The 10,528-nt window shown below is 39.7% G+C and overlaps 1 non-coding gene across 1 annotated transcript; it reads right to left on the bottom strand.

The window, feature by feature from the left end:
• Positions 1-456: 456 nt before the first annotated feature.
• On the bottom strand, positions 457-529 carry trnak-cuu (transfer RNA lysine (anticodon CUU)). The gene has a single exon. It is a non-coding gene; the product is annotated as a tRNA-Lys (tRNA).
• Between the last annotated feature and the right edge of the window lie 9,999 nt (positions 530-10,528).

The following is a 10,528-nucleotide window of genomic DNA, read 5'->3' as shown; positions in this document are numbered from 1 at the left end:
TAAACACGCAAGATGGACCACCATCTAAAAATTTATACATCTGTGGGTCTCCCATTGGTTATGCGACACCAAGCCCCCTTGAAAACCATCCGACGGCTGCCCCGCCCTCCGCTGCTGCACGTGGATATGCACGCGGCTAGGAGGGAGGGGAACCGGGCCACGCGGAAACACATAGCGGGCAGTAGTAAAGAAGCTGAAGACGGCGTAGAAATGTGAAATATAAAACATCTTAAAACAGCCAAAGTGGTTTGTAAATAGGTATTTCACAAGCAGCAGTGGCGAATCGATACATGTAGGTTAATTCAGTAGAATACATAAGTACAATCATCTACTATGATTGGATGATACTTTCTTGTGTAATTGCAGACCGCCAACACTTTCGTTTCCTGTTCCAGGTTTGTGATTAATGCCAGTGGGACTAGCTGTAAATATATAACAAGTGCTTAAAAAGAGCTGCGCCCAACGTGGGGCTCGAACCCACGACCCTGAGATTAAGAGTCTCATGCTCTACCGACTGAGCTAGCCGGGCTATGTGAAGTGATCGTCAATGCATTTTTTGATGGAGGACAGATTCTTCACTCTGCCTTGTGTATTATTTGATCCTTCTCCAGCATTTCCAGGCTTAACAATCTAGTTAAGTCTGGACCTCGGCATTTAAATAAACTTATATAAGTCAATAACGACCGTTTAAGCATAACCAAGACAATATTTCAGTGGCCGTCATTTAATTTTAAGGTCAAATATTAACCTGGAGGTACAAGCAGCTCAGTGTGTCTGATATTTTTAGCAACATTTTCTAGGCTACAACGTTTCCTCTTGCAGAGCAGAGATCTCAACATCTTTTGACTGCACCAGTCAACATGAGCACTTCTGCAGAATTTAATCAGTCTTTGTAATGAAGACAAACAGCTTAATGCAATATTCATCTGTTTTAATAATGCAGCCTACTGTTTCACACATAAACCAATGTGTTAAAAAACCAAACTATAAATGTTTCTGTTTCTGGTGTCCTGCGGCAAATGCTAATCAATCATAATCTTTGATTTAGCGTTTATAAAAGGGTCCAACCTGCCCTGCTTTGTGCCCCCACCTCAACTCTCCCTCCTCAGGTCAGTCTAAACGCAGATCCTGACCTCAGAGCAGCTGATTTACAGTCTGACTCAGTGGATCAGACGCTTGTACGGACTCACAGCTCCTGCTCTCAGTGTCCAGATGGCACTTTCACAAATCCCATTTCATTGACAAAAGGTGTTGTCTTCAAACACACTGCTGCGGGGACAGGATGTACTCTGAGGTTGAGGGGTCATACACGGATTAACTTAGTCTACTTGTTGTTTGGAGGCACAAATATAGAGAGCAATTATGTGACATTACTGTATGTTCTGTCCATCAAAAGCACATTGTTGTTGCTTTGTTTCATACGATCCCTGCACATACCGTAAATACTTAACAGCTGTAATGAAGTTTAATTGATCTTCACTTATGGCGCAAAGTTTCCAGACACACAAAGACCATTTGCCCCCGCCCCCAACAAAAAAATCCTCTTTACTAGTCTTTAACTAGACCTCCCTCTGTGATGTTGATGTATTCCTTATTGCTGAGAAAGCAGGTGGCCTGCTGGTTAAACCCAGAACGTCCAGACTGAGCACGGCTCCCACCTCCTGTGGGCCCCCCCGAGATGCTGTGCGAGGATTAACTCGTCCACTGTCTGGGCATTAGAGGTACACTTCATGTTTGTACACGTACAAAAAAAAAACCTGTAAATGGCACTTTCCTTGCTATGAAACCCCACCTGATTTTGAGGAAAAATCCAACCTAAAGAATCTGACCTCGCAGCTGCTACATGTACACAGTAGACCACCAATACACTTTAATATGCAGTTACGATTAGAGTCGCATTCACTTGAATACATTATGAAGAAACACCGAGTTGTGACAGTGTGACATCGAGCCAGCAAGCACAATAGCAGGACTGTAAAACTGAAACGGCTACAAAAAAATTCAGCAGCCATTAATTTTATTATTTGCACCTGTCAAAATGTCTATACTGAACAGGTGAGAGCACTGACCTTGGAGTGAATGCAGAGAGCCTGCGAGTCCAACATGAAAGACACATTTGTTGTGTCCTGCAACTAGCACAGTTGAATTTAGTTTTATCTAAAAAAAATGACTGCTTTAGGTTATTTGGGTTTTACATCCAAAGTCATTTGATTGTATGTTACGTTAACCAAATTATTTACTTTACTACATCCTCTTTTTGTGTCCACATTAGCCAATTTCTTGTTTGAGTGGGAGGTTATTTAGATTTGTCCAGCTTTAATCAATCAGCAACAGTTTGACGTATGCATGCTGCTGGTGTCGCTGACAATGAAGCCTTGTTTTCACAGTGACCATAGAAACATGGCAAACTATTGTAAGTTGAGGACTTTTTGCTTTTGTACAATACATGCCAGTGGTACCGGTTGGTCCTGCTTGTGAAACCAAAAAGACTCCCCTTGCCAGTGAGTAGTTTAAGACAAGCTCATCAATACCACAGCTACTGTATATATAAAACAGTGCTGTGTGTGATGACATATTTCCTTTTAACTGGGTCAGAGGCTGCGGCGTGAGACATGGCTACTGGAGTGTTTGATCCAAAGTTCAATGTGACAATCGATTCAGGGGCACACAAATAGGCTGCCTGTGGAGTCTTGCTTTCTGTCACATGTCCAAACACACATACAGACCTGCAAACAGACATGCAGTCGATCAGTGTTAACCTTCAACTCAAGTCTGCAACAGCCTGTGAATGAGGACGCCTCTGCTCTGATCTCAAAATCCAGTTGCACACAAAATACAGACAAAGAATGAGTCATTCGATGCACTATGTGGTGCCAAAAGGAGAAATCTTTGAACCGTGTGTGTGTGGTGTGTGTGTTCCTGGCTGATTACCACCACTGCTACAGTGACCACAGTTAATTGGATGTCCCTCTGATTGAATGGAGAGGCTATATCTGGGTCATGCTTAAGAAGCAGCTGAGGGGAGCTGTGAACAAGCGGAAGCACTTAAATAGATTATTAGAGACAAGGAAAGAGTCATGCTGAACAAGTGAGCTCCTACACCTACACAGACGTTAAAGAAATGCCACAAACGGATATGTTTACACTGTTTGTAAAGGGAGATACAGTGCAGGAAATAGAGCAGCTAACTGGGATATGTGTGACTTTAAGACACAAAGTTCAAGCTACTTCATTTGAACCCTAACTGAAACAAATAATTTCTGCAGTGATTCATCTTTTCCTCAGAGCAAGAGAGACTTTGTTTGTTTCTGCTTTGATAAAGTGATGTTCTTGTTAAACTCATTGTAATGTGAAAGATAGGGGGAGGTTTTATTGCATAATTAGAGTCTGAAAAAAAGCCCCTTTACCTTTGCACTGAGTGGATTTCTTCCCGGCATAACCCATATAGTTCGTACAAGATGTATCATGATCAGGAATTCACCATCAACACAATCTGTAAAGGTTTGGTGCCAAAATGCGAATGCAATTTTATCCAATTTATTTTGTATTTTTTAATTTCTGTTAGGTCTTAAAAGTGACAAAGCAAAAATAATCACATCTTTTGTAGGAAAATACTTGGCTCATGTTGACGTTTCTCTACTCTAAGATTAATTATTCTAAAAAGTCAAAGGAGGAAAACGTACATAAAATTAGGAATTGAGTGTATCTGAATGTTACTATTACTAACAGACTGTTGGTTAAAATACTTTAACTTTATAATTTTATAAATGTATAATCTATATTTACAGAAATGTCATTGGTATTCACTTATGGAAAGCGCAGGGTCACTGTTTGCTTGTAGCACCTGCAGCACATTCTTTCTTCAGTATGTCCCTGTCCTCCTTTGTCCTCGGTCCACAGTCACATACCTCAGACATACTTGTGTGCTCGTGCCAACGGCCGAGAGTCCTCTGAAATTTCAAAACAAATGCAGATGGAAGCACGGACAGGGAGGCACGTATCTCACACTCTCGCTGCAAAGAGAAGGGGATTATAGAGGATTACGGCCCTGTCTTATCCTCCGCTTTTCCTCCTCCCCTCAGCACCTTATCTTGGTCCCTGTGAGTTGTCAAAACAGTAAAAGTTATTTTAAATTCTTCTCAGATCATGAAGGTTCATGCTTAAAATATTTATGTGCCTGTCATACGTGTGATTTTTCTCCACTCAGCTGTCTGTCTGAAATCTTATTGAACTGGTTTACTAAAAGATTACAAAAGAGATTTATCCCTTATAGACTCCTTTTTTTCATATTTTAATTTGTGAAATCGTTCTTAACCTGGATGTAGCTAATTGTTTCACACTAACACTTGCATTCTACAAAATAATATATAGACTTTATCTGCTGCATGCATTACATACAGAGGAAGGCTGCAGGAAATTCACAGTAACCCTAAGTGACATTTGTATTCTTTTTAAGTGCAGCTCACTATTATTCATTATTTTGTTTTAGCTGATCCACTGAGCGTTTGTCTGTCTGAGAATGTGTGTGCGTCTGTTCTGTAAAGCCAGACAGTGAACTGACACAGCAGGAGAGACAGCAACAGGCCCAACAATGTTACGTTCCCTTAAAGAGCTTTCATCCTAATCAGGTTGTTTATTGCTCAGGCTTTTCCACTTTATTAGACGGATGCTTGAAGAGCTTAAGTTTATGAGCAATACAGAGAGTAACATGTCTGATGGGAAGAATATTTTTTTATCTTGCGTCAAACCAGACATAGCAAATGTCTACAGTCTGATATGATTGGATCACCATAAGTCAAAACTAAATAAAAGCTTTGTTCACTCATACTGGACCGTTATCCTTAGACATCAATAGACATAATAAAATACTACATCGCACACAAGTTGAGAGCAAATTGCACCTTGACCAATTGTCACACTTAAAACGTGTATTTTGAGAGTAGTTCCACTGCAACACTTGGAACCTAGAGAGACATGAGCTGTGTTTTCCGTCCTTGTGTTGGGTGAGATCAATTGTTTTATATAGTGAAGTTCAAACGGCCTGTTCTCAATGTGCTGATCTGCAACAATAAAAGGACATGCATGGCTGTCGCAATGGCAGCGTGACATTAAATCTGTCCTTCCGCGGCATCCAGAGTTCTGACAGGAGGAAGGACAAGTGTCGACCTTGTGCGCCACAGTCCTAAAAGCCCAGCAATCTCAAAAACAGCTTAAACACTCAGCAGTGATGCCTTTCACTGGCACTGATGATCAAAGTGAACGTGACTCGGTTGAGAAAGATTTGCTTTTATGATCTTTGAGGTTTAACCAATGCAGTGTTTTGTACTAAAACTTACAGCTTTTTCTTTTATGCAAATTCTTTACAGCGGGTGTGTTTGAGCAGGTGTGCACCAAATGGCGGACAAAGCCTGATGCCTCTCAACAATGCAGGAGCACAGAGCTAGTAAAAACTATGCAAACCTGACCCTCGATCAGCCTAGATACTGGAAGCTGTGTCTAACTATATAAATAAGCAGTTGCAGGCATCATCTGGTTGACATCTGCCTGAGCCCTTCACAGCAACATACAAATCCTACTTTTTGTTTGTGGAGATGGAGAATGGGTGTACTCACAAGACACATAATTTGACACAGCAAAGTTAAACAAGTCCAGACTTTTCCCTAAAAGCATATTTGCCATGAGATCATCTCCCCTCCAATTTAGTGAGCCTCTCGGGTACATCCACAGACACAACAGAGCTTCCTTAGCACCTTGTTTGCTTGTCGCAGTACTGCTTAGGGATTCATTTGGTTTTTTCTCCTCTGCAGTCCACCATAAACAGCAATTTAACAGAGGGAGATGAAGCTGATCTGGGTCAGTCAGTTATACAGCCACTGATATGTGGGCGTGTTGAACTTAACTTTTCACATCTAAGCTTCCATCATTCATTTTCTCTGTGTATCTCTATGTCGTCAATCAGCCCATGTCTGGTGCACAGTGTTTAACCACACATACACGCAAATGTAAACAGTCTAAGGTCAGCGTCTATCACTGCAACGTTTCCTGTTTGCTTCCTATTTTTGAGACAGGAAGGCAAAAAAAGCCGCAGCCTCTCTGCCTTTAGCACGCCGCCCTGCAATTCTCACCTCAATCATTTATTTTTCCATTTTCTTTTTTAAAGGGCAGTGGGCAGACTTGCGCGCTGTTAACTCAGCCTGACTACCACTATCACCAGTGTCAAATCATTTCTGTTTCTTGCTTATCTCTCAAGCAGATTGATCACTTATCACACTGAGCTGCAAATTGATTCTTCTTTATTTACTTCCCTTTTTACCCTGTTTTTGTATTTATGTATGTTTTTTAGCCCCGAATAATACTATCAAATAATTTGAAGTCATAGATAATAGCTATATTTCAGAGCTCTCATTTGTCTATTAAGATGAGTCAATCCTCCTACAACATTGCATGTGTCTTTAAATTCTTCCCTCGTTTAAAAATCTGCGGGACCCTCTCACGTTTTCAGCCCGACTCCAGGCAGCAAACAGCTACACGTGGAGCCAACATCAGCAGGAAGAGAATACAGGGTGAGGCGAGTGAGAGGAGCACAAGCACAGTGAAGCAGTGAGAAATATATGCTGCCAATGACCACACCAAAAATGTATAAATCAAAATGGTGTCAGCTAAAAGCCAGACATGTGATGCCACCTTTACGTGTCATATTATTTTAATGCAAGACTGTTTGCGACTGAACGGGTGTTAAACTATTTAACATCAACCAGAAACTGGCATGTTTTTATATCCAGTAATTTGTGACACATCAAAAAAGAGTTGGATATGTACATAAGCACCAACTAATACTAATTTACAACCAAAGAAAGAAACAGAAAAATCAAGGTTATTGAGCAATTTCGAGTTTCTCTCAATATCTCTTATTCAGCACCCACTTTCTGAGAGCATAAAATGTGTTTGTGGGATTTGCTCTTTATATGCAAAGACAAAATGTCATTCAGTACATTACTTCCTATTAAATTAAAATTTAAGTTATAACTAATATATAATTATTGAGCACATAAAACACATAAAATTAACAAAATAAAAGCAAAAGTGCTTCCCCCTGCGAATTTGTTTCATTGCATATTTAAACCATATTCAAGCAGATTTATATAGCCTTTATTTTACTTTTTATAGAAGTAATAGTTTCTCATAAAACTACTCACTCTTTCCATCAACAACAAAGAACACGACCACAGCAAGAGACAAAGAAAGGTGAGAGTAAAACAGAGACAAAGCAACATTGCCTTCTCTTTTGTTAACTAATCATTCTTCCAAATCAGAATTACAACCCATAGATGAGCTGATATTTAGGTCACCCCTACTGTGGACAACACGACATAGTGACCCCCCCCACAATACCACCGCCACCCCTCATCTCTGAGGGGTTTTAGGCCATGACAAATGTAGAAGCAGGCTTACTCATCTCCAGTGGTCCAACGGCTATCCATTCCAGAGATCACTGTATGATAAAAACTGAGCAATTCCATCGAAAATGTTGAGGTGATAACCAGAAAATTCCACAGAACGCTATCCACAAATTAATTCCTCAGAACATGGTAAAAAAACATGTTACACACTCAAATTTCCATTGCTACCTTGTTGCTCTCCCCAACTGTTAGCTCAAAAATTGCCAAACCAAACATTGTTTCCCTAATAACTCGTTAGGCAAAACTCAAAGGGAAATACTTCAATGGCAATTATGTGATGTCACTGATGATACCATCGGTACACTTATACATTCACTTCTTAATTTACCTAACCCTCAAGACACAGTGACTATAGAAAAAAAGCAGAAGTTATGCTCTAAGAGAAGAGGGACAGGCCACAATTAATTGTGCAAATCACGGCATATGGCATGAATATATTGTAAATTGTGAATATTTCTTCACGTTAGAATTTTTCTTTAAGTTAGAACAATATACAAACTACTCTAATGAATGTGCATTGTACTGAAACTTGTTTAATATCTAGAAAAAACAAACGTATTTCTATTGACCTTATATGTGACTTTAATTTATTGACTCATTTCAATACTTGATTACACTAACAGACAGAATAAATTGTCACGCTTGATTAAATGCCTCTAAAAAATGCAGTAGAACTCCTAAACTTCCAGACTAATACATATCCAATTTCCAGAATATTCTCAGAAAATATCTTATTTCTCTTCCTCACCAAGTACCCACACAAATACTGCATTTGTAACTTTAGAAATGTGGGAGTTACAGCTATGTGCAACTCACAAAGTGTGACTGATAAAGGTACACAAAGAAACACAAGCTTTGAGAAATGGCAAACAAAAGCAGAAGAAGGGTCAGCGTTTTAGCTACAGTCATGATACATCAGAGAGTGGGCAGAATGTGTAAAATACTGACAATCTCACACTGCCTTTTCAGGTTTTTAACCACTCGCTATTGTCTGTTTAGTAGCTGTATGTAATTTGTCATTTTTACAATGCAAAGTGTCAAATCTAACACGACACAGCTGCTGTCAAAGCTTACAAAGACACCCAAAATTAGAGAAAGCTTGTTATACAATGTGGTTTGAGCAATTAATTCCCCGGGGAGTCTCTCTGTAGGTGCTGAGAGACTGACACGAAGCCACATGTAACACCACGGTACAATGTAATAATGACAAAGCCGATGTTCTGACAAAGCCAAAACAAGGCTTAATGGTTGTGTTCTTTATGCAAATGAAGAAAAAAACAATGTGAAGGTCCTGTTGGCACCCAGGTCATCGATGTTCTCATAAAAACACACACACCAGAAGGAAAAAGGCAAATATTGGCATCTAAACACCCACACACACCTGGCATACAGTAACTAAGCAGCCTCTTCATGAGCAGGAGTTGAAGTGGCTGCTGGGCTTGATCGCATGATGTTTTTATCTCAGTCTGGAGCCTTTTTTGGTGGAAATATAGTTTAGAGCAAGTTTGCCATTACGTCTGTGGCCTGCAGCAGGAGGGATGTGTAAATGTCCTATATTTAAATGACATTTCTGTCGCTTGAAATTGGGTTTTGGGGAGAAATTTGATGATGTGATGTATCACCTGCAGTTGATTTCCACATCTAAACCCTGAAATAGAAAATGTAGGTTATGTAGGAATTTGAGTAATATGCAAAACAAACAAACAAACGAAAAAAAAACAAGTAATGTCAATTTTACGTGGAAAAAAAATCACCGCAGAGTGATAACAATGCGTTGTGGTTTCTTTGTGGCTGTGTGTGAGGAACTTAACAAGAACACAATGTACAGGGCAGGGTACAGGTTTTTTAATTTTACATGGGAGAAACTGGGGATAACAGATAGTTAAGTTCCTTCCCACCACTGCTTCCTTCTCAATGTCATTCATAATTTGCAGTTAGGATATAGTGAGCAAACAAGTTAAGGCATGCCCCCCGACTTCCTGCTAGCACACACGCACTTGTTTTTAATGACGTAATGGACGACCCGGGACTCCCTGCTGCTCCCCCTTGCCGTCCTACTTTCTGGCTGCAATGGAACAAAGTCAGCCTCCTCACTTTTTGTGCTTCAGTTTCAAGAGAGGCCACAGCTTTCACGGTTCTGCCTGCATGCATATGGCATGTAAAGCATCCACTGTCCTAGATTGGACTGTTTATTTACCACACTAATAGTGTGCCAAAGGTGTTCTGCTTTAACAATGCAAAGGCCATGTGCCTTGCATTCATGTCCTGGGATTGAAATACAGACACCAGGCTAATATTAAATCATGTTGTCCAATTTAGGACATGAAAATATTTTAAGATATCCAGGACCAAACTGTTGACTTTAGAAGAGACAAATATGTTAAGCTCACTGTAGTAAGGCCGGCTGTAATAAATGCAAACATTGCACAGCACAGTTTACAATACTCCTGCAGTGGTGTGCTGAACAGTAACACCTTTAGGAAAAAAGAAACAGATAAATAATGATTGTTAACATAATAATTTACTTATATTTATTTGCAGAGTCTAGACTCAGGTGGCATCTACAACACCTTGCATTATCATAAGGCTGTCACGATAATTTACTCATTATTTTCTTGATGAATGGGTTGTTTCCTCGATAAAAAGTCAGTAAATAGCAATAAATTCCCATCACAGCTTTGCACAGTTAATGATGGTGTCCTAATGTGTCTTTTGTCTGACTAACAATCCAAAACCCAAAAATAGATCATTTACTCATAAACATTTCTGCTTTAGAGGCTAGTGAAGTAAACATTTTATTCAAAAAGATTTCTGATGAAGATTACAGTAAATGAGTTTCAGCTCCACGTATATCAATGAAACCACCTAACAAGTATATAGAATGTGCAAGCTACGTAATTCAAAGCCTGTTTAAATGCTACTGAATCAACTACAATAATCAAATTGTATAACAAATTATTACTTAATGCTGACAGGTGCTACAACATTTATTTTTCCAAGTGAAGTGTCGGGATAAAGTAGGGACACTTCCTCCATCACTAGGATTAGCGGTGCAGGATTAAAGTTGA

This window comes from Channa argus, chromosome 4, assembly GCF_033026475.1.
Source record: "Channa argus isolate prfri chromosome 4, Channa argus male v1.0, whole genome shotgun sequence".
NCBI lineage: Eukaryota > Metazoa > Chordata > Actinopteri > Anabantiformes > Channidae > Channa > Channa argus.
Note: the sequence above shows the minus strand (reverse complement) of the source record. Positions and strands in the feature narration are given on the sequence as shown.